Genomic DNA, 23,962 nt, shown 5'->3' on the forward strand with positions numbered 1-23,962 from the left:
TTTTTTTTAATGTTTAGAAGATTTCAGTTTCTTTACCAGGAACAAACAAAACGTAATGTAAAACTAGTTTTGCAGAAACGATTTCCATCATTCTCTTCTTCCCTTTCTCCTGCAGACTGGTGTTTTATCTTTACAAGTTCTCCGTCATTCCATAAGAAAGCTGCTCGTCTTCTGGTTTCATAAGAGATGGTGAACAGTGGTAAAATATCCAGTTGACCGAAATTTCTAGAGTACACTTCAGGGAGCGAATGATGGGGTGGAATGTTGGGGCAGAGTGAGAGATACAGATTCTGGTGAGACTGAGAGTCATGCACAAAAATTACTGGGCTGTGGTGAAGGGAGAACAAAACTAAATCAGGTTCCTGCTGGTGGACAGGAAGCCAAGATGAAGAAGAATGGTGCGTAGCTAGGCAGTGTAATTAGGCCCCTAAGTGCTGTGTCTCCTGATAGTAATTATGAACAGAAACCAAATAATAGTTACTAATAACATGGAGGTGACCAATCCTTGAGAGCTGAGGCAGAGAGAAGGAAAGATGGCATTATGCCTTGTCTCTGGTGCCTTGAGTTTCCCAGGCTGGTTTGTGACCAATCTTGGGTGAAATCATAACTAAGTCATTTCTGCTAAGGTGATCAGCTTTCGTGGGGTCCTTTCTCTGCACTCTGTCCAATGGTAAAGCCCACTGGTTTATGCCTCCTGGAAAACAGTTATTCCAAAGCAGTATAAGTGAAGCATTGATGAAACAGCCATGAAGAACATGTTTCCACATGGCCTCGCACCACCTTTTCAAAGTGCTGTAAAACTTTTTTCATCCAAAAATCAGTAACAGAAAAGGATTGGGATCAAATCCCGTACAGAGGTAGTGTAAGAAAAAAGAGAATAAGGAGCAGAATAGCATGTCTTCAGACAATAAAATCAAGTTGGAAAAGACAGGTCCACAAAACAGATCAAAACTGTAACCTATTATTTCAAAGTGGGCTAAAAGATGTTAGGAAAAACAATGCGAAAGATGAAAGAACATGGATCGAGGAGGGAATGGGAAGTTATTGTTTAGTGGCTATAGAGTCTCTGTTTGGGATGGTGGAAAAGTTCTGGAAATGGTAAATGCTGATAAATGCCACCTATGGGTGTTTGGTTTTAGTTGATCTTCTTCCATGAAAGGGTTTGGAGAGATTCAGAAGCTATGCTGCTGCCTCCATCTTTCTGATGTCCTGCTCAATCTTTTGACATAATTATTTTGAATTTGCACAGTGGTGATGGTTGCACAGCATTGTGAATGTATTTAATGTCACTGAATTGTATACTTGAAAATGGTTGAAATAATAAATTTTGTTTTATGTATATTTTACCATAATAAAAAAAAGATGAAAGAACAGCATAAACCAGAATTAGGTAAGATGATAGAACTCAAGACAGAATTCAAAATAAAAGAAAAAAGTTTCAGAAATGAGGACTAAATTTAAAATAATACAAGAGTGGGGACTTCCCTGGTTGTCCAGTGGTTAAGAATCCACCTTGCAGTGCAGGGGATGCAGGTTCGGTCCCTGGTTGGGGAACTGAGATCCCACATGCTGCAGGGCAACTAAGCCCGCACGCCGCAACTACTGAGCCCACGTGCTCTGGAGCCCACGCGCCACAACTGGAGAGCCCACGAGCCGCAAGGAAGAGCCCACGCACTGCAACAAAGAGCCCACGTGCTGCAACTAATACCCGACACCTCCAAAAATAAATAAGTTAATTAATTAAATAAATTAAATAAAATAATACGAGTGAATGAACATAATGGATAATGCCTTAAGAGAAACAAACAAGAAGAGGAAAAAATTTTTTTAAATCAAAAAGAAGATAAAAAGAATTTTAGAGAAATGGCAAACATAACAGATAGGCAAGAAAGAGTCAGGACAGCTCTGAAAAGAGAAATATAAATACGTATAAGGGGCTTTCCTGGTGGTGCAGTGGTTAAAAATCCTCCTGCCAATGCAGGGGATATGGGTTCGATCCCTGGCCCAGGAAGATCCCACATGCCATGGAGAAGCTAAGCCCGTGAGACACAACTACTGAGCCTGTGTGCCACAACTACTGAAGCCCACGCGCCTAGAGCCCGTGCTCGGCAACACGAGGAGCCACCGCAATGAGAAGCCCGCTTGCCGCAACTAGAGAAAGCCTGCGCACAGCAACAAAGACCCAAAGCAGCCAAAAATAAATAAATAAATACATTAAAATATATATATACGTATAAGAATCTGTTATACCATAAAAGTGACATTTCAAATCAGTGGGACAGATTAGTCAATAAGTTGTGATACATAAATGTTGGGGTATAAATATTTCTCTGGAAGGATCCACAGCACGGCCAAAGCAGATGTCTCTGAGGAGGGAAATGTGTGGCTGGGGAACGTGGGGAAAAGGGTCACTTTTCATTGAATACCCTTGTGTACCTTTTCTAGTGTTCTGTCATGTGAATCTATTACCTCTGAAGTTTGCCTGAGTTCAAACCCCAGTTCCCCCAATTGCTAGCTCTTAATCTAGGGCAAACTCTTCACACTCTCCAAGCCTCTTAATCTGTGAAGTAAGGTCAGTAACTCAGCCTGGTGCTGCCTGGCACAGAATAAACTCTCAAAAAATGGACATTATTAGTGAAAAAAACCCAAATGCCCATCAGTGGATGAATGGATTTTTTTAAATGTGGTGGATATGTGAAATATTATACAGCCATAAAAAGGAATGAAGTACTAACACATGCTACAACATGGACGAACTTGAAAACATTATGCTAAGTGAAAGAAGCCAGAGACAGCGGTCACATTTGTATTATTTCATGAAATGTCCAGAAAAGGCAAAACCATAGCAACAGAAAGCAAATTAATGGTTGCCAGGGCTGAAGGAAGAGGGGATGAAGAGTGCCTGCTGATGCTTAAGGGGGCTTCTTTTTGGGGTGATGAAAACGTGATGGGTTAGATGCCGGTGATGGTTGCATAGGCTTGTGGATGTACTAAATGACACTGAATTTGCAGTTTCAGAAGGTGAATTTTATGGCATGTGAATGACATCTCAAAAAAATAATTTTGAAAATGAAAATTGCCCATTTTCCCATAGTCACTATCCACTGTCTCCATCTCTCCCTTCTCCCCACTGCATTCCTTTTCACGCCCAGCCCTGCCGCTCTCTCCCATCGTCACTCCCTCGAGCTGCCCCACGAGGCCTCCCAGGGAGCCTCTGAACCCCTGGGCGCCTGCGTCCTGTGGCTGTTGGAGCTGCTGCCCAGTGCGCGTGCCCCCACCACTCTCACCCGTGAGAGTGGACGCTTCCGTCGGATTTTTTCTCATGCGTTTCAGTAGATGGTGATGTTTACAAAAGGCGGCACGTGCCCTGCTCAATGGAGGAAGCCCCTCAAGTTAATATTTAGGCGCGTGCAGAAGTTTGATCTCGTCCACCAGTAACCTCAGGATGCTGTGCTCTGAAAGCCAGGTTGGCCGCCTACGGGCATCTGCAAATACAGAGGACTTCAGAGGCATTTGGGCCTCAAATTGAGTCCTTGTACCTCCACATGGGATGTGACCTCAGCCCTTTGCTGCACCTCTGTAAGTGAAGTGGCACAGGAATACCGGCCTTGCCTGTCTTTGCCAAGGTTAACTGAAGAGCGCATTCGCTCCCCTCGTGCTTAGGTGTTGAGTACATCGTGATTTACATACCAGGCCCTATTCGTGGGCCTCCTGATGCAGCAGTTCCCTTGGCTCTGCCCCTGTCGTCAGCTGCCCCTAGGATAACTCTGAGCCCTAGCCACTTCTCTGGTAGATTTCCCTATTCCCCCACTATAGTCACACCTGAATAAGGCAACTCAGACCTTTCAGAGATGTGTCCTGAACCTCTTGTTTTCTGAAATACCTATCTGGTGGTTGTGAGACTTAAGGCCAGCGTCCCCGAGAGACTTTTTCTATTTCTCCTAGTAAACCTAGACTCATCTTCTGTCACCTTCAACTCTACTCCAATTGTGTTCTTTCAACCCAGACCTCTGACCCTGCTTTTTACTTCTGCCATTTCATCCTCACTCCTGCTTCCTTTCCTAAATCCATACGTCTCTTTTGGCCTTCCTAGCCCTGGGCCAAGTTCCTTCCTCTTTGCTCAGTTTTTACCCCTTTCCTTCATTCTCCCATCCAACTTTCAGTCCTTCCTTTCTCACGCCCCAGTTAGCAGCATCTCAAAATTCTTAAGGTTTATTACTCATCTATTAATTGTATTCCATTTACTTATTCAGTTCTATACCTATCTTACCTATGTATGGAAGAACAGCTGGTAGCCAAGGTGGCACCAAGAATCCTAGCAGCTCTCACTTGACGTATCCGTAGTAGACAGCAATTTCCATTTCTTTTTCCCTCTCAGTGAAAAATTGCAGCTTCCCCGAAGAGGTGTATCTGGCAGCATTCTCACGTTGTTGAGCCCGCCTCTTCATGGCCTCTCGCTCTGGCCTCTGCTCTTGTTCGATGGGCTTTGACATGACTGGCTCAGGCACGTTGGGTTCCCTCCATGGAACTCGTTGCTTGCTGAAGTCTTGGCATAGAAGTTGGGTTTGGAGCTTGGATGGGGACTGGCGCTTAGTCACAGCAGGGGGAACAGGCTTCCCGCTGGAGAGAAGCGCCAGATGAAGTTTTGTAGGGTGCAGGCCTAAGAGCAGCAGACTGAGGGGACACGAGGCTGGGTATGGTTGGTCCAAGCCGGTTGGGTTGGGTTGGTCACAGTTGGCTGAGCTGGTTTGGCGGGACCTGGCAGAGAGGCAGGAACTGGCTGGGATGAATTGACTGCAGCAGGTTGAGCTGAGTCAGTAGAACCAGGCTGGGCACGGTAAGCCCCAGCAGGCCGATGTGAGGCCAGAGACTGTGGCCTCCGAGGAGCGGGTCGAGCTTGAGGCTTGTCCCAGGCAGAAAAAGGCAGAGGTATCAACTTGACCTTCCCAGGAGGAGGCCGCTCATACTGGGATGAGGATAGACACTCTGTTTCAGCACTGCTGACTGGTTTCTGGGCTTCGACTTGAGTTTTCTCAGCACTCTTACCCTCATGTGGGGTATGCCGCCATGGCTGGATGGCTGGGGGTCTTTGGGGTTGCTTGAATTTCCCAAGAGCCGACAGGAAGAGAGCCCAGTTTTCTTATCATCCTTCTTCCCCAGCGCATGAAGAACCTTCACAGACTCCAGCATGCGCATGCCTAGGGAGGTTCGAGGCTTTTTAAAGCTCAGTTTGGTGTTTTTTTCGCTTCGTCTCGGGAATTGTTGGCTTCTCTTCTGCCTTGACTTTGTTCCCTGACTGCTTGTTCTCTTCAGCCTTGTTTCTTCCTCTGGTCCTTTTGGTCTTTTCCTGCCCGTGGCTCTTAGTTTTGCTGATCTTTCTGGATGCAGCTTTCTGAGGTTTGCCTTGAGAGTGCTTGGCCGTGTTCACAGGAGCCCTGTCACTGACTGCAGCGTGGCATGTAACCACTTCTCCCCCTAACAGGCACTCTGGATTCTTTGGCTGGATTTTGGCCTTGGGAGCGCCACTGATAGGCTCAGAGGCTTTCTGTTTGTTCTTCCTGGGTTGATCAGAGGGAACCTTTATGACACTTGGCTTTTCCTGCACCTGATTCACCTTAAAGGCTCTGGCATCTTTGGCTTTGATCCCGTTGGGACCTTGGGATTGATCAAGATCTTTCAAAGAACTAAAGAGCTGGGGAAGGTGAATATCCTCCGCCAGTGTAGTAATGTCTGCAAGACCACTGCTGGATTCGATCCCATTTTCGAGTGTCCCTAGGTCCTCACGACTCAGGCTGTTCTTTCCCAGATCAGCATTTTCAGAACCAGGCTGCTCCTCTTGGCTGAGGGGATCGGTGCAGGCCAGCGGCTGGTGAATATCAGGGATTCCTAAAGGGAGTAGTGGAGGATCTTGGTTTTCTTTTGGGATGTGTTAGGCATCCAGAATCTTTGAAAGCTTGGTTTTAATATCATCCACGTGCTTACTCTCTATTTGTCCCTGGCTTGGAGCTGGAGGCAGGGCCAGGAGACGCCTGGCACTCTGGACTGGAGCTGTCACTGAAATGTCCCCAAGTTCAGATGCTGGGTTACTCTCAAATATGTGACTGTTTCTGCTACTGCAGGACTTGGGGAGTTCTTGAGTTTGTGTCACACAAAATGTCTGGCTTGGAGGTTGCAATCCCAGGGAATTTTTCATCACCAGGGATGTCTCCGTCACTACAAAGGAATCAAGGTAAAAGTCCAGTCCCTGGTAAGTGAGATGCTCCCGCTAAACTCCAACACAGCAATCATGTACCGTTCAAGGTACATGATTGCTGTGTTGGTGTTTAGGGGCAGGATGGGCGAGGCATTTCTAGTAACTCTTCTTAAGGATCATGGACAATGCCCTGTGCTACGAGATAAGCGGTGACTGTTGTAGTTCTTACTGGTGATCATTTCATGTCACTGATTCTTGGCTTTCTTTGTATTTCATAGGATTGTTATAAGTCCAATACAAAATGAGTCTTATTCTTAAAAAACTAAAGTGTTTTACAAAGCCTAGCATTCTCATGTAGAGTCTTTCCAATTCTCCCCACTTTCCTGAGAGGCTAAGAACACTTCACACCATGAACTAGGAGAGGGGGTAGAGCCCTTTCTGATGAAATACATCAACAAAGACAGAGTCTTAGCCTGCTTGCTCTCTGGACAGGATCTCGGACCACAAGGTCTTCAATCCTGGTATAAATGAAGGAAGTGAGGACAGTTCAACTGGCACTCTCATAACAAGAGTTCTGAAACACCTTCCAAAGAGACTGTAGCAGTAGATCAGGGAAGGGAATGCTACAGTGTGGTAGTACAGGGGGAATGATCGGCTACAGCAGTGAAAAATGTGGTACCTATTGGTGTGCTCTCGGGGTTCTTGTACATGTAGCATAGATGACCTTTACAGTGTCCCTCCCACCTTCCCACCTGCATTAGGTGTTCTGTTTTTTTTTTTTAATTTGTTTATTTATTTTTTGAACTTATTTATTTTATGTATTAATTTTTTTGGCTGCACTGGGTCTTCATTGCTGTGCACGGGCTTTCTCTAGTTGCGGCTAGCGGGGGCTACTCTTGGTTGCGGTGTGCGGGTTTCTCATCGCAGTGGCTTCTCTTGTTGCGGAGTATGGGCTCTAGGCGCATGGGCTTCAGTAGTTGTGGCTCCCGGGCTCTAGAATGCAGGCTCAGTAGCTGTGGCACATGCGCTTAGTCGCTCCACTGCATCTGGGATCTTCCCTGACCAGGCCTCGAACCCGTGTCCCCTGCCTTGGCAGGCGGATTCTTAACCACGGCGCCACCAGGGAAGCCCTAGGTGTTCTCATATAGAGTCTAAAAACAGAGAGCACTGAGCGAAGGTAGTGCTTATTAAAGGCTCAGGATCTAAATTCTACCTGTCTGTACACCACTTCCCAGCTGTAGATTTGACCCCATTTTTGAATGCTGACCTCATTCTTCAACTTTCTTGCTGTTTGTGGGGCTTGCACTTTGGCATTTTCTTAAAAGCTAAACATAAACTTACCATATGACCCAGCAATTCCAGTCCTGCGTATATATGCAAAAGAAATGAAAACCTATGTCCACAGAAAAACTTTTACAAAAATGTTCATAGCAGCATGATTCACGTTATCCGGAAAAAAAAAAAAAAAATGAAACAATCCAAATGTCCAACAACTGGCAACTGGATAAACAAAATGTGGTAGAGCCATACAATGGAATACTAACCAGCAATAAAAAGGAGTACTGGTACACACTATAACAAGGATGAATCTTGAAAACATCATGCTAAGAAGCTAGATGCAAAGACTAGATATTATATAATTCTATTTACATGAAATGTGCAGAAAAGGAAAAAGGCAGATTGGAGGTTGTCTGGGGCTGGGAATGTGGATTGATTGCAAACAGGTATAAGGGACTTTTCTGGGTAACAGAAGTGTTCTAAAACTGGATTGTGGTGATGATTGCACAGCTCTGTAAATTTACTAAAAATAATTGAATTGTATACTTAAAATGGATGTATTTTATGGTATGTAAATTAAACTTCTATAAAGTGTTTTAAAAATCTCTGTAAAGATATGCCAGAACAAGTCACACTGAGTAGCTCTGGAAAGGAAAGATGGGTGCCTGGGAAACGGGAGAGGGAAGACACTGTATCAAATACTCCTTTCTATATTTTTAATTTTGTACCATGTATTGTCAGTTTAAGAAATGAGAATAAACAAAACAAAAACTTACAAGGAAGAGTGTGGCAATAAAGGTTTAATGGCTTTGGTGAGTTCAATAGGAGTAAAACATATGTTAGGCCATAGAAATGTTCTAGCTTACAGAAAGGAAGATGATAAATCCTCTGTCACCATCTGAAGCACAACATGCTTAGTTCAAAGGGACATGCTTAAAAACAGGATGTCAACAAATAGACCCAGAAGCTGTCAACTTAGGAAAGGGGAGTAGAAAGGATGACCTGTGAGAAACGGTTCAAAGAGTGAAGACCTGAGGGAAAATACTTCAGGGAAGGAAGTGGGGACCTGAGAGGTAGAAGATTAGGTCTCTTTTGTGCCTTCAGAGAGCAGAACTGGAAGCAGAGCCAGGAAATCTAGTACAGGCAGATTTTGGATCTTTTTAAGTTTTAAAACCTTTGCCAGCTGGAGCCTTAGACAAATGGAACAAGTTGCCAATGAGCGGCAAGTGAGTGGTGGAGCTGTTGAAGCAGAGGCTGGAGCACCCTGTGGAGCAGAGGCAGCGGAAGTGTTGACGGTCCCTTCCGAGAACGAGTCTGAGAACCTCTGGCACTTCCAGAGGACATGGTATGCACCGCTGGGTGTAAAGCACACACGTTTACATCTGATTAAATGAGGGAGGAGCCTTGGTGTGTGTGTTTCTGCTTCTAGTTTCAATCTTTCTGATTAAGTTCATTCCTGCCTATAAAACGGTAAACATTTAAAAATAGAAAATAGTCTAAAAATAAATTCTTTCTCAACAAAATGTATCTAGTTAGCCCTCTAGGATGGTGAAAATCAAAAGGACAGACGCCAACAAGTGTTTTCAAGGATGTGGAGAAATGGGAACCTTCATACATTGCTGCTAGGAATGCAAAATGGTAACAATACTTTGCATAACAGTCTGGTAGTTCCCCAAATGGTTAAATATAGAGTTAACTGTATTATCCAGAGTATATCCATTCATCGGCATATGCCCAAAAGAAATGTAAAATACGTCCACACAAAAACTTGTACATGGATGTTCACAGCAGCTTTGTTAATAGTAGCCAAGCAGTGGAAGAAATGCAAATGTCCAGTAACTGATGAATAGATAAGTGAAATATGTGCATTCATACAGTGGAATATGATTTGGCCATAAAAAGGAATGAATACATGCTACAGTGTAGATGAACTCTGAAAATATTAAGTGAAAGAAGCCAGTCACAAAAGATCACATGTTGTATGATTCCATTTACATGAAATGTCCAGAATAATGAAATCTATAGAGACAGAAAGCAGATTAGTAACCACAGCCGGGGCAGGGGCTGGGGCAGGGGTGGGAGATTGGGAGAAATGAGTGACTGCTAATGTACATAGGGTGTTTATGGTAGGTGTTGAAAATGTCTTAAAATTAAACTGGGGTGACGGTTGCACAGCTCGGTGAATACACTGAAACACACTTAACTGTACGCTTTAAATAGGTGACTTTTATGGTATGTTAAGGATCTCAAGAAAGCTATAACAATGTGTTTATTCATGTACGCAAACTAAAATACATGTCGATTATGAAGCCTTATTTGGAGAAAAAAGCTTCTCGGGCTCTCTGTTCTTACATCTTCTGTTACTGAATCAGGGGTACAAGAACAATGGAAGGTGACCAACAGCGTCATTTCCATTTAACAGTGGACAGTCCCAACAAAAATGTGGGCGCTGGGTATTGTACGTTTGGTGCAGTGCTACACACACTACGGCTAGCACTAAGTGCAAACCGTCAGAACCGTGCCGTCACGCTAATTTGACTTCCACAGATTCAATCAATAACCACAATTCACAGGTCTGCACTGTGTGTGACAATTTGTGCTGAGGACCCACCATGGGATAGAACATAGAACTGTTGCTGAATTCATTTACAGATGCCGTCGGTAAACCACAACAATCCACTTTCCTTAGTCCGTGGGAGAGTCTCAGGCATTTCCTCTAATGATCTCATCATCCCTTAGCGCCTGGATGTGAATCAACCCACTCTGTTCTCTGCAACTGGGCTTACGCATAAAGATTGAAGTGACTACAAGTCAACTCACATTATCAGCTACCATGATTTAAGCTTTCTGTTGCAGAGAGTCTTGAAAGGAGATACACACTGGCTGGCTTCTTCTGTTATAATTTCTATTATTGTGAGAGTAAACTCACCTGTTAATGCCTTATTACAACTGGGGAAAAAGTAACTGCCACCATCTCAGAGATGTTTCAGGCTTTTTGTAGTACTTTTTAGTTTAATTAAAATCTAGGTGAAATTCATTCCCGTGTTCATTGATCAGACAAACCATCATAGAGACCCAGGGGGGGAAAAAGAAAAGCTTTTCAATTAAATAATGACTTTTTAGGTGGAAACTGAACTTAGGAAAACATCTCTAATATAGGAAAAAGGCTGTATTTTCTTACATCACCTTATACAGCTATTCTTCATGTATGAAGATTGTTATTGCTGACCTTCTGCCGGCAAGGTGCCTGCTGAAAGATGCTTTTCTTTCAGAAAAATGGGTTTATGCTCATTTATTTATAACCACTAAAGTTTAGGACCAGAGATACACATTGATAAGACAGAGTCAAAATTAGAAATACAGTCGATGGCACCAAAAGACAGTCTTTTCTTGTGAAAAGTTTTTAGATATGCACCGTTCAAACTGGCAACTGGCGTTTCAGTACGAAAACGTACTAGCTCGTCTGCCCCCAAAATAACATTTTGACGTAGATTTAATTCTGAAAGGCAAGATTAGAACTTCTAAAAGCAGGAACTAAGGTGATAACTGTCTAGTAGTCACCATCAGAAAATCAGAACTGGTCAATTACTTCTGCAAGTATGGTAGATGATAACTCTAATATATCCTCCCCCTCAAATCAAAAATGCATTGCGCCTGCAGAATGGTCCTCAGAAAATTTCTTTTCATACATGAATGAGTAAAGATTGCAGAGACATAACGAATCTGAATAATGCCAAAATTCCAGGCCATGAGACTGTAGAGTTAAAATGTAATGGAAGTACTTGTCATTAGAACCGAGGTCAAGAAACTAACAGGATGGTAAGGTTCCCAGATAGTGGCTGGGTTTGGGGTAGAAAAGAAAGAAAATCAAGAGCTAAAGCCCTCAATATACAGGAAAAACTGGAAGGTTAGCAAATGATCATTAAAATCTTGTAGAGGGTGGTAGAGCTAGATGACTTAAGTCCCAAAGGATTTTCTATCAGGTTTGAAAAATTATGGTCTGGAAGTGACCCTCTCACTCTCTGCTTCTCTGCATTCTCTGAAATCTTTCCTCTTAGCTTTAGTATTTGTGAGGATTATGATCACCTTTTTTACATGGATGGCTCTAAAATCTTTATTCCACTCATGACATACTCATGAGGTCATACGTAGCTATGTTTTTAGATAGTTTCACTTGGATGTTTTGATCTAACTTCAACTTTAATCAATAAAACTCCTTCATATTTCAGTCAGAATTAGTTTCCTCTTCCAATCTCTCCATTTTGATAAGGTGTTTGCATAGTATTTTAGTTGCTTTGGGTAGAAATTTCAAAAGAACCACGGCTATTAATTACCAAGTCCAAGTGATGAGAGTCCAGCTTAGTTTCTTCTCATAAATTAATTGATGAATATCACTTTCTTATTTAAAAATCTCTGCTGACAATTAGCTAAACATTTGGCAATAAAATTATATCTAGACACACAAAATAAATTCCATGTGGATTAAGTGTTTAAATGCATTGCCCTCCACCCTAAATAAGTATTAAAAAAAAAAAAAAAAAAGGAGAATACTTTTTTATAATCTTGTGGTTGGGGACATCTTTCTTAGCATGGAAAAAAGAAATAAAGAAGTTGAGTACACAACAATGCTATTACACTATTAATACAATATCAATAATGCTCAAGAATTAATAAGAAAAATTCTTCAGAGAAAAATGGGCAAAGGATATAAGCAGCTAATTCTCAAAACAAGAAATGTAAAGAGCAATCTCTGAAACCTAATATTTAAAAAATGCAATTTAAAGCAATGAGTTTTTTCACACATTAGATTAGCAAATATTAAAAAGACTGATACTACCCATAGTTGGCAAAGGAATGAAGAAACACATCCTCTCATACTTTTGGTGGGCACATATATTTGTACAAAATTCCCGGAGGGCACATAGTTAGAGGTGGGGAGGTCTACAGATTACTGACAGTCTTTTAAATTTCTATTATTAATGATCTACTTAGGATTTAAAACTTCTTGGTCAACTCTGTTAATTTATATTTTCTTAGAAAATCACCCATCTAATTTCGGTTTTAAAATATATCAGCCTAGGGCTTCCCTGGTGGCGCAGTGGTTGAGAATCTGCCTGCCAATGCAGGGGACACGGGTTCGAGCCCTGGTCTGGGAGGATCCCACATGCCGCGGAGCAACTAGGCCCGTGAGCCACAACTACTGAGCCTGCGCGTCTGGAGCCTGTGCCCCGCAACAAGAGAGGCCACGACAGTGAAAACCCCGCGCACCGCGATGAAGAGTGGCCCCCGCTTGCCACAACTAGAGAAAGCCCTCGCGTAGAAACGAAGACCCAACACAGCCAAAAAAATAAAATAAATAAATAAATAAAATCCAGCCATTCATATTAAAAAAAAAAAAAAAAAGGAAAAAAAAATATATATATCAGCTTAAAGTTGCATACAGTAATCTTTTTAAAAAAAACACTTCTTTGACTGTGGTTATACCCTTCCATACTATTAGTGTTGATCCTTTTCTCATGGTCAGAATAACCAGAGATTTGGTCTATTTTTTTTTTGAAAGAACCAGATCTTGGTTATATCGATCAATTCTGGGGACTGATTTATAGAATGCTTATTTCAATTGTTTCCTAGTTGAGTTTGTTGAACTAAAATATCATTGAAGGCTATACATTTTCCTCTCAATATAGATTTAGTCACATCCCGTAAGTTTTGGATATGTGCTTTTACTGTCATTAATGAAAAAAATTCTATAATCTCAATTTTTAGTTCTCCTGTAGCCCAAAAGCTTAGACTGTTTTAAAATGTTTATTTAAGGAAAAAGTTATAGTTGTTAAATTCCAACCTTATTGTACTGTGGTTAGAGAATATAAGCTTAGTTAGAAATGTTCTACTTTGCGGATTTATCAACATTTTGCCTAAATGTACAGTTAATTTTTGTAAATATTCCGTGGGCATTTGGAACAACTGTGGCTGCTGTGTTTTGGGAATAAAGTTTTCTATAGATACTTTAAATCAAACTTCTTAATATTGCTATTAAAATCTTCCATATCTTTTATCTGTTATATGTCAAAATCTGATAAAAACAATGAAAATATCCCATTCTTGTACTTTTGTCACGTTGTATATTGTAATTATGTCTGGATGAACATATGAATGCACTCTGGTTGAAAGCACAGCAGTAATTTTGGAAGTCTCTGAAAGACTCTTTCTTCCCTTGGAAATTACAGAGTGGAGATAGGGTAGATTCTCAAGACAAGTAACATTTAATTAGAAATGACCCCAAAACGCTACCTTTCCATGGTATAGAAACTTGTATTTCTAATCCGGAAAAACTATAAATTATTGGCAGAAAGGTGGAAGTATAGGAATTTTCATGCATTGCAGGTAGGAATATAGACTGGAAATTAATTTGGTACTAATGTAGAAAATTAAGTATACATATAGCTTATGATCCAAGATTTCCACTTCTGGGTCTGTGCAACAAAGGTAGTCTCACAAGGTCCATAAGGCAATATGGACAAGGATGTGCACTGCTGGTGTTTTGCCTTGTTGGGAATTGACGGCGACCTGGGTGTCCATTACAGGGCAAGTGCATAGGTAGATTGGTAGATGCACTCCATGGAGTACTATGCAGTGATCAGAAACCTGAATTAGACGTGTGTATAGCAATGTGATGAATCTTAAAAATACAAGCTTAGTGAAAATAACAAAAGTAATGACATACCTTTTATATACATTGAAAATACATGACAACACAGAATACATATTTTGTAAGAACTCTTGTAAGCCAAAAGATATTTACATAACAAGGCCAGTTCCGACGGGAGGACAGGAATGAGGATGGGATATGGGAATGAAATTTTAAAAAGAGAGGCCATGAACCTAGGAGTATACTTAACTCAACTCTTGGCAGCTGAAGTTAAAAAAATTTTTTTAACTTTATCTTGGCATAGAAACTGCGTACTAATTCTATGCTTTCGCTCTGCTTCTAGAAGGATTTGTTATGACTAGATTGGAGGTTCAAACAGGTACTTTAGGCAGAAACTAGAACACAATGAAAAGCTTGAGAATTCTCTCTTCCAGCTCATAACTAACGTTTTATGTTTGATCAGTCTGGCTGAGGTCACTTTTTAATTAATGTCACAAAGAAATTTTTATGGTTTCATAGTAGAAAAGATGTGCTTCTTGTTTAAAAAAAAACATGAAAAATTTTTTTTAAAAAAAGTATAATCCCATAATCTTAAAATAATCTGCTAATATTTAATTTTGATCCAGTCGTATAAATACATGTAAATATTATATCTTGCTTTTTACCTCTTAGCATATAATGAAATGTATCCTTGGGTTCCAAGATACTGCTTTGGACTGTTGTTTCTCTCCATATATGTGTGATTGTGAAGAGTGATACGAAATTAGCCTGTTTTATAAAAATGTAAGAAACACTGGTAAACATTTAATTAAATATTACTAAAGCTCTCATTTTATTCTCTCATGGAGGTCTCTTTGTTTGGTAGTTAGTTTGTGTTGTTCATTTGCCCCACTGCTGAAAACGTGGGCAACTGGAAATAATGAGAGGTCAAAAATACAGAGAAATTATTCATCTTCAGCTTTTTCTCTGTAAACAAAAACTGTTAAATATGGCTTCTTTTGTACTGACAGTAGTAAACTATCCCTTTTCTTTGATCCCAGTATACACCCAGACATTGAGAGAAAAAGATGGGAAAGGGAGGGGGAAAGAAAGAAAAAACAAGAAGGAGAGAGAGAAAGAGCACAGAGACAAACACAGCAAGAACATGAGAGAAGGAGAGGAGAAAAGGAGTAAGCAGAAGAACAAGAGAGCTACACAGCAGAGACAGTGAGACAAGAGACAGCATGGGGTGGGGTGGAGGAGAGCACAAGTGCACAGAATGCGGGTGCACAGAGGCAGAGAGAAAGAACACAGAAGCAGACAGGGTGCAAAGACACTGTAATAAGAGAAAAGCATGAACTATAGAGCCTGGGGACAGCCTGCATAGACACAGCAGAGAGAGGCACAGAAAGAATGAGTCAAAGAAAGAGTAGGTGTAATCAAAGGAAGAAGGGAAGAACAAGCAGGCAGTTGCACTTATTCCCTTATATTCACTCTTAACCCCTCAAATGTACATGTCCTGGGTACACATGTTCAGGGGGAAAAAAGCATTAGCATATCTAAGGAAACCTGGGTTAAAGATAAGATAGGCAGTTCCAAAAAGAAGAAATACGGTCGATCAACACACAAAAGAAACTAAAAACTCCATGTGATTAAAGAAACGTGGATCAGGATAGATACCATATTTCTGGCCAATGTGGCAAGTATTAACAAGGATGCTGTTGGCAGGTATTGACCAAAATATTATTGCACATTACTGGTGAACAAATAATTGAATCAACATTTCAGAAGGACAATTTAGTAGTGTGGCTTAAACATTTTTAATGTGCCTACTTGGTAACCCAGAAATTCCATGTTTAGAAATGTTTCTCAAGGAAATTGAAAAATTCAGAAAGATGTAACAAGACTACCCATCGAAGTGCAGATTATGATAAAGAAAAATTCCAAAAAAACTTAAATATCTGTCATTAGGAACTAACTAAATATTATATTTATACAATGGAACCCATAAAGCTATTAACAATGACTACATAAATCTTTATTTACTGCATAGAAAGATGTCTATGATATACTAAGTGCAGAGCTTCAAAACAATACATATATTGTATTCATACATATACATAGTATGTATTCATACATATGTATTCATACATATACATAGTATGATTTCATTTTTTTGGACTGTTGTTTCTCTCCATATATGAACATGATTTTGAAGACTGGTATGAAATCGGCCTGTTTTATAAAAGTGTAAGAAACACTGGTAAACATTTAATTAAACATTAATAAAGCTCTCATTTTATGCTCTCATGGAGTTCTTCATTTGATATTTAGCTTCATTAGATTGCAGACCTAATAAAATAGATCCAAGATAGGCAGTAGGTATGTGAATCATAAAATATAAACCTGGAAGCTTATCTGTAATGTTAATCACGACTATTTCAGGATGGTGAGAATTATGGGTGATTTCCAAGGTCTTTATATTTTATATATTATCTAAACTCTTTATATTTAGTTACCTTTTTACTTTTATACTCAAAAGTAATAAAATATCTTTTTTGACCAAAGTATTTAGTAATAAAGAGAAGAGAGAGATGTAAAGTGGTAGAAGCATCAACCACAGGCAAGCCCTCCACTCCCCAGTCTATGATAAGGAGAGACATAAGCATGGTTCTAGCTGAGAGGAAGGAGCCTACAGAAAAGGAAGAAATGGAATATAAAAGAGAGAGCGAAAACAAAACTGAGAAAACAGATAATGGATTTTAGAAAATATGACAGCACAGAGACCTTAATGAACCTTTTCTTTCATAACTGAAAGACACAAACAAAAAACATCAAAAAGTAAAAAAATAGGGCTTCTCTGGTGGCACAGCGGTTGAGAATCCGCCTGCCAAGGCAGGGGACATGGGTTCGAGCCCTGGTCAGGGAAGATCCCACATGCCGTGGAGCAACTAAGCCCGTGTGCCACAGCTACTGAGCCCATGTGCCACAACTACTGAAGCCCACATGCCTAGAGTCCGTGCTCCACAACAAGAGAAGCCACCACAATGAGAAGCCTGCGCACCACAACGAAGAGTAACCCCCACTCGCCACAACCAGAGAAAGCCCGTGCACAAAGCCCCAAACGCAGCCAAAATAACTAACTACATAAATAAACAAATTTATTAAAAAAGTAAAAAAATATTCAGAATCTAGGGAACAGACTCAACTCACACCACAAAATCCCAGAAATAATGTCTAAAGAAACAACTGGGAATAAATATAAGGAGCCACCACAAAGCTCTTCCTACACAAAGGACCATACAGCAGAAGGGTAAAAGGTGAGTCAACAATTCAAAATATCCCACTGGTATCTCAGAAAGGGGACTGAGGTAATAAGTGGCCCAGGAGAAAGATAAATGTCCCAATTGGAGACACGTTCCCTGTGAAAAAATAGCTCCTTATGTCCTTGCCAGAATGGTTCACTGTATGCCTACTCTGGCCAGGAAGAAGTCAGAAAAAGGGATGGGAAATAACCTTTTAAGTCTAAATGTCTTAGTTTTATTACTAAGATTTGCTAGAAAAAAATAAGGCCTCAGCCATATCACTGCCCACACGACAATGCTATGAAAGCAGCTGCCAGGTGACTTTACAGTAGTGTAATAGCAAAACCCCAAGGGCATGTCCTATAGAACAAGATACTTTCCTCACCTCCACACTTGATAAGGTGGCCATCAATTTATGAGTTTCAAAACAATGGCAGAGAAAAATGTCACCTACTGTAGCTGTCCAGAGTCCTAGAATCAATTACTATCTTTCTGCCTTTCCCAAACTCTGAGGGGCAAAAGAAATACAAGCCATACACAATGAGCCTTCAAGTTCATGTCCTAGGAAGGGGACTCAAGCAGTATCTTGTAAATAGGTAATAAGGTCATCAAATGTGATCAAATAAATGGTTGTGATCAAATAAATGGCTTCCACAGAACTGTTTTGAGACAAAGGTCATCTGAAAACAAAAGAGAAGGATTTATGAAAATATTCTATAGCATTAAAGTGGAAGAAAGGGGGCTTCTCTGGTGGCGCAGTGGTTAAGAATCCGCCTACCAATGCAGGGGACACGGGTTCGAGCCCTGGTCTGGGAAGGTCCCATATGCCGCGGAGCAAGAAAGCCAGGGTGCCAGAATTACTGAGCCTGTGCTCTAGAGCCTGCGAGCCACAACTACTGAGCTCACGCGCCACAACTACTGAAGCCTGTGTGCCTAGAGCCCGTGCGCCACAACAAGAGGAGCCACGGCAATGAGAAGCTCCCGCACCACAATGAAGAGTAGCCCTCGCTCACCACAACTAGAGAAAGCCTGGGCGCAGCAATGAAGGCCCAATGCAGCCAAAAATAAATAAATAAAATAAATAAATGTATAAAGAAACAAGTGGAAGAAAGGAAGGAAAAAAAGAAGGGAAAGAGAAAGAATTTATTTTGCCAGAAGGTTTACCCATTTTAGTCAATAAAGAATTTGTACTCTCACTCTAGAGAAAATTTAAAAAGAACATGGACTTAATGAAATGGATCCAAGATAAGCTAGGACAATACAGGGAGACTAAAAGGTAGTTGACAAATTAACACACTTCATCCAAAAATTAATGAATGTCTGCCATGTGTTGGAAAACCAAGGACAGGTACCAAAGGAAAAAAACTGACAGAAATGAAGGGAGACATAGACAATTCAATAGTAATAGCTGGAGACTGCAATAGTACACTTTCAAAATGGATAGAAAAACTCGACAGACCAATAAGGAAATAGAAGGCTTGAACAACACTATAATCCAACTAGACCTAAAGACATATACATAATACTCCAACCAACAGAAGCAGAATACACATTCTTCTGAGGGAACATAATAATGTTCTCCAGGAGAGACCATGTGCTAGGCCATAAAACAAGTCACAATATATTTACAAACTATACAAAGTATGTTTTCTGACCACAATGGAATGAAACTAGAAATCAATAAGGAAATTTGGGAAATTCAAAAATATAGAGAAATTAAATGACACACTCTTAACTACCAATGTTCAAAGAAGAAATCACAAGGGCAATTAGAAAATACTTTGAGATGAATGAAAACGAAAGCAAAACATCCCAAAACCTTTGGGATGCAGTGAAGGCAGAGCTTACAGATATTTGTATCTGTAAATGTCCATATTAAAAGAAGAAAGATTTCGAAACTATAACCTCACCTTCAACCTTAAGAAACCAGAAAAAGAAGACCAAATAAAACCCAAAGCAGGCAAAATGAAGGAAATTATATAGATTAGAATGAAAATAAATGAATCAGAGAATCAAAAAAAGAGAAAAATCAAAGAAATCAAAAGTTGGTTCTTGGAAAAGGTCAACAAAAATGGACAAATCTTTAGCTAGAATTCACCAAAAGCAAAAAGGGGAAAACTCAAATCATTTACATTAAGAATGAACCAGGGGATGTTACTACCAATCACACAGAAATTAAAAAGGATCATAAGGGAATATTATGAACAATCACATGTCAACAAATTAGGTAACCCAGATGAAATAGACAAATTCCTAGAAAAACAACCTAGCAAAACTGACTCAAGCAAAAATAGAAAATCTGAACAAACCTATAATAAGGACAGAGGCTGAGTCAGTAATCAGAAAACACCCCCCAAAGAAAAGCCCAGGCCCAAACTGGTGAATTCTAAAAAACATTTAAAGTAGAATTAACAACAACCATTCACAAACTCAAAAAACAACATCATCATCAAAACAAAATGAGAAGAAGGATTACTTCCCAATTCTTTCTATAAGGAGATTATTACCCTGATAAAAAAGGCAAAGATACAGTAAAACTACAGACCAATACCCCTTATGAATATAGAAGGAAAATCCTCAACAAAATACTAGCAAACTGAATCCAGCAACACAGAAGAGGGATTATACATTAAAACCAAGAGGAATTTATCCCAGGAAGGCAAAGTTGGTTCAATATATGATTATCAATCAACGTAACACACCATCTTCATAAAGAAAACATAGGATCATTTCATTATACGTAGAAAAAGCATATGGCAAAACCCAAAACCCTTCCATAATAAAAACACTCAACAAAACAGGAATAGAAGTTCCTCAACCTGATAAACGGCATTTATAAAAAAAACTCACAGCTAACATCATGCTTAATGACCAGAAAGATTTCTCCTTAAAATCAGGAACAAGACAAGGATACTCATTCTTAACACTTCTATTCAACACAGTACTGGAGGTTCTAGCAAGGGCAACTAGGCAAGAAAAAGAGATAAATGACATGATATCGGAAAGAAGAAGGAAAACTATCTCTCTTTGCAAATGACACAATATTTTATATAGAAAACACTAAGGAACACACAAACACAAATTACTCAAACTTATAAGCAAGTTCAGCAAAGTTGCAGGAACCAAAATACATACAAAAACCAGTAATATTCCTGTACCACAAGGAAAATTCCCAAAATGAACTTAAGAAACCAATACTAGTTACACTGGTATCAAAAAGAATGAAATACTCAGGGATACTTTTTTTTTTTTAAACATCTTTATTGAAGTATAATTGCCTTACAATGGTGTGTTAGCTTCTGCTTTATAACAAAGTGAATCAGTTATACATATACAATATGTTCCCATTTCTCTTCCCTCTTGCATCTCCCTCCCTCCCACCCTCCCCATCCCACCCCTCTAGGTGGTCACAAAGCACCGAGCTGATCTCCCTGTGCTATGCGGCTGCTTCCCACTAGTTATCTATTTTACATTTGGTAGTGTATATATGTCCATGACACTCTCTTACCCTGTCACATCTCACCCCACCCCCTCCCCATATCCTCAAGTCCATTCTCTAGTAGGTCTGTGTCTTTATTCCCGTCTTGCCACTAGGTTCTTCGTGGCCTTTTTTTTTTTTTTTCCTTAGATTCCGTATATATGTGTTAGCATACTGTATTTGTTTTTCTCTTTCTGACTTACTTCACTCTGTATGACAGACTCTAACTCCATCCACCTCATTACAAATATCTCCATTTCATTTCTTTTTATGGCTGAGTAATATTCCATTGTATATATGTGCCACATCTTCTTTATCCATTCATCTGTCGATGGACATTTAGGTTGCTTCCATGTCCTGGCTATTGTAAATAGAGCTGCAATGAACATTTTGGTACATGACTCTTTTTGACCTATGGTTTTCTCAGGGTATATGCCCAGGAGTGGGATTGCTGGGTCGTATGGTAGTTCTATTTGTAGTTTTTTAAGGAACCTCCATACTGTTCTCCGTAGTGGCTGTATCAATTTACATTCCCACCAACAGTGCAAGAGTGTTCCCTTTCCTCCACACCCTCTCCAGCATTTATTGTTTCTAGATTTTTTGATGATGGCCATTCTGACCGGTGTGAGATGATATCTCATTGTAGTTTTGATTTGCATTTCTCTAATGATTAATGATGTTGAGCATTCTTTCATGTGTCTGTAGGCCATCTGTATATCTTCTTTGGAGAAATGTCTATTTAGGTCTTCTGCCCATTTTTGGATTGGGTTGTTTGTTTTTTTGTTATTGAGCTGCATGAGCTGCTTGTAAATCTTGGAGATTAATCCTTTGTCAGTTGCTTCATTTGCAAATATTTTCTCCCATTCTGAGGGTTGTCTTTTGGTCTTGTTTATGGTTTCCTTTGCTGTGCAAAAGCTTTTAAGTTTCATTAGGTCCCATTTGTTTATTTGTGTTCTTATTTCCATTTCTCTGGGAGCTGGGTCAAAAAGAATCTTGCTGTGATGTATGTCATAGAGTGTTCTGCCTATGTTTTCCTCTAAGAGTTTGATAGTGTCTGGCCTTACACTTAGGTCTTTAATCCATTTTGAGTTTATTTTTGTGCATGGTGTCAGGGAGTGTTCTAATTTCATACTTTTACATGTACCTGTCCAATTTTCCCAGCACCACTTATTGAAGAGGCTGTCTTTTCTCCACTGTATATGCTTGCCTCCTTTATCAAAGATAAGGTGACCATATGTGTGTGGGTTTATCTCTGGGCTTTCTATCCTGTTCCATTGATCTATATTTCTGTTTTTGTGCCAGTACCAAACTGTCTTGATTCCTGTAGCTTTGTAATATAGTCTGAAGTCAGGGAGCCCGATTCCTCCAGCTCCATTTTTCGTTCTCAAGATTGCTTTGGCTATTCGGGGTCTTTTGTGTCTCCATAGAAATTGTGAAATTTTTGGTTCTAGTTCTGTGAAAAATGCCAGTGGTAGTTTGATAGGGATTGCATTGAATCTGTAGATTTCTTTGGGTAGTAGAGTCATTTTCACAATGTTGATTCTTCCAATCCAGGAACATGGTATATCTCTCCATCTATTTGTATCATATTTAATTTCTTTCATCAGTGTCTTATAATTTTCTGCATACAGGTCTTTTGTCTCCTTAGGTAGGTTTATTCCTAGATATTTTATTCTTTTTGCTGCAATGGTAAACGGGAGTGTTTTCTTAATTTCACTTTCAGATTTTTCGTCATTAGTGTATAGAAATGCAAGAGATTTCTGTGCATTAATTTTGTATCCTGCTACTTTACCAAATTCATTGATTAGCTCTAGGAGTTTTCTGGTAGCATCTTTAGGATTCTCTATGTATAGTATCATGTCATCTGCAAATAGTGACAGCTTTACTTCTTCTTTTCTGATTTGGATTCCTTTTATTTCTTTGTCTTCTCTGATTGCTGTGGCTAACACTTCCAAAACTATGTTGAATAATAGTGGTGAGAGTGGGCAACCTTGTCTTGTTCCTGATCTTAGTGGAAATGGTTTCAGTTTTTCACCATTGAGGACAATGTTGGCTGTGGGTTTGTCATATATGGCCTTTATTATGTTGAGGAAGGTTCCCTCTATGCCTACTTTCTGCAGGGCTTTTATCATAAATGGGTGTTGAATTTTGTCGAAAGCTTTCTCTGCATCTATTGAGATGATCATATGGTTTTTCTCCTTCAGTTTGTTAATATGGTGTATCACATTGATTGATTTGCGTATGTTGAAGAATCCTTGCATTCCTGGGATAAACCCCACTTGATCATGGTGTATGATCCTTTTAATGTGCTGTTGGATTCTGTTTGCTAGTATTTTGTTGAGGATTTTTGCATCTATGTTCATCAGTGATATTGGCCTGTAGTTTTCTTTCTTTGTGACATCTTTGTCTGGTTTTGGTATCAGGGTGATGGTGGCCTCGTAGAATGAGTTGGGGAGTGTTCCTCCCTCTGCAATATTTTGGAAGAGTTTGAGAAGGATAGGTGTTAGCTCTTCTCTAAATGTTTGATAGAATTCGCCTGTGAAGCCATCTGGTCCTGGGCTTTTGTTTGTTGGAAGGTTTTTAATCACAGTTTCAATTTCAGTGCTTGTGATTGGTCTGTTCATATTTTCTATTTCTTCCTGGTTCAGTCTCGGCAGTTTGTGCATTTCTAAGAATCTGTCCATTTCTTCCAGGTTGTCCATTTTATTGGCATAGAGTTGCTTGTAGTAATCTCTCATGATCGTTTGTATCTCTGCAGTGTCAGTGGTTACTTCTCCTTTTTCATTTCTAATTCTATTGATTTGAGTCTTCTCCCTTTTTCTCTTGATGAGTCTGGCTAATGGTTTATCAATTTTGTTTATCTTCTCGAAGAACCAGCTTTTAGTTTCATTGATTTTTGCTATTGTTTCCTTCATTTCTTTTTCATTTATTTCTGACCTAATCTTTATGATTTCTTTCCTTCTGCTGGCTTTGGGGTTTTTTTGTTCTTCTTTCTCTAATTGCTTTAGGTGCAAGGTTAGGTTGTTTATTCGAGATGTTTCCTGTTTCTTGAGGTAGGCTTGTATTGCTATAAACTTCCC

General features: G+C 39.9%; 1 protein-coding gene across 10 annotated transcripts in view; it reads left to right on the plus strand.

Moving 5' to 3' along the window:
* LOC309611802 (uncharacterized protein) overlaps nucleotides 1-13,565 on the plus strand; it is a 198,837-nt gene extending 185,272 nt beyond the window's left edge. For all 10 annotated transcript variants that reach the window (XR_014234745.1, XR_014234746.1, XR_014234747.1 and 7 more), the window contains one exon: nucleotides 116-13,565. The gene's annotated coding sequence lies outside the window, so the exon portion shown is untranslated. The remainder of the gene's footprint in view (nucleotides 1-115) is intronic.
* Nucleotides 13,566-23,962: the final 10,397 nt, after the last annotated feature.

This window comes from Balaenoptera borealis (assembly GCF_965194805.1).
Source record: "Balaenoptera borealis genome assembly, chromosome: 15".
Classification (NCBI taxonomy): Eukaryota; Metazoa; Chordata; class Mammalia; order Artiodactyla; family Balaenopteridae; genus Balaenoptera; species Balaenoptera borealis.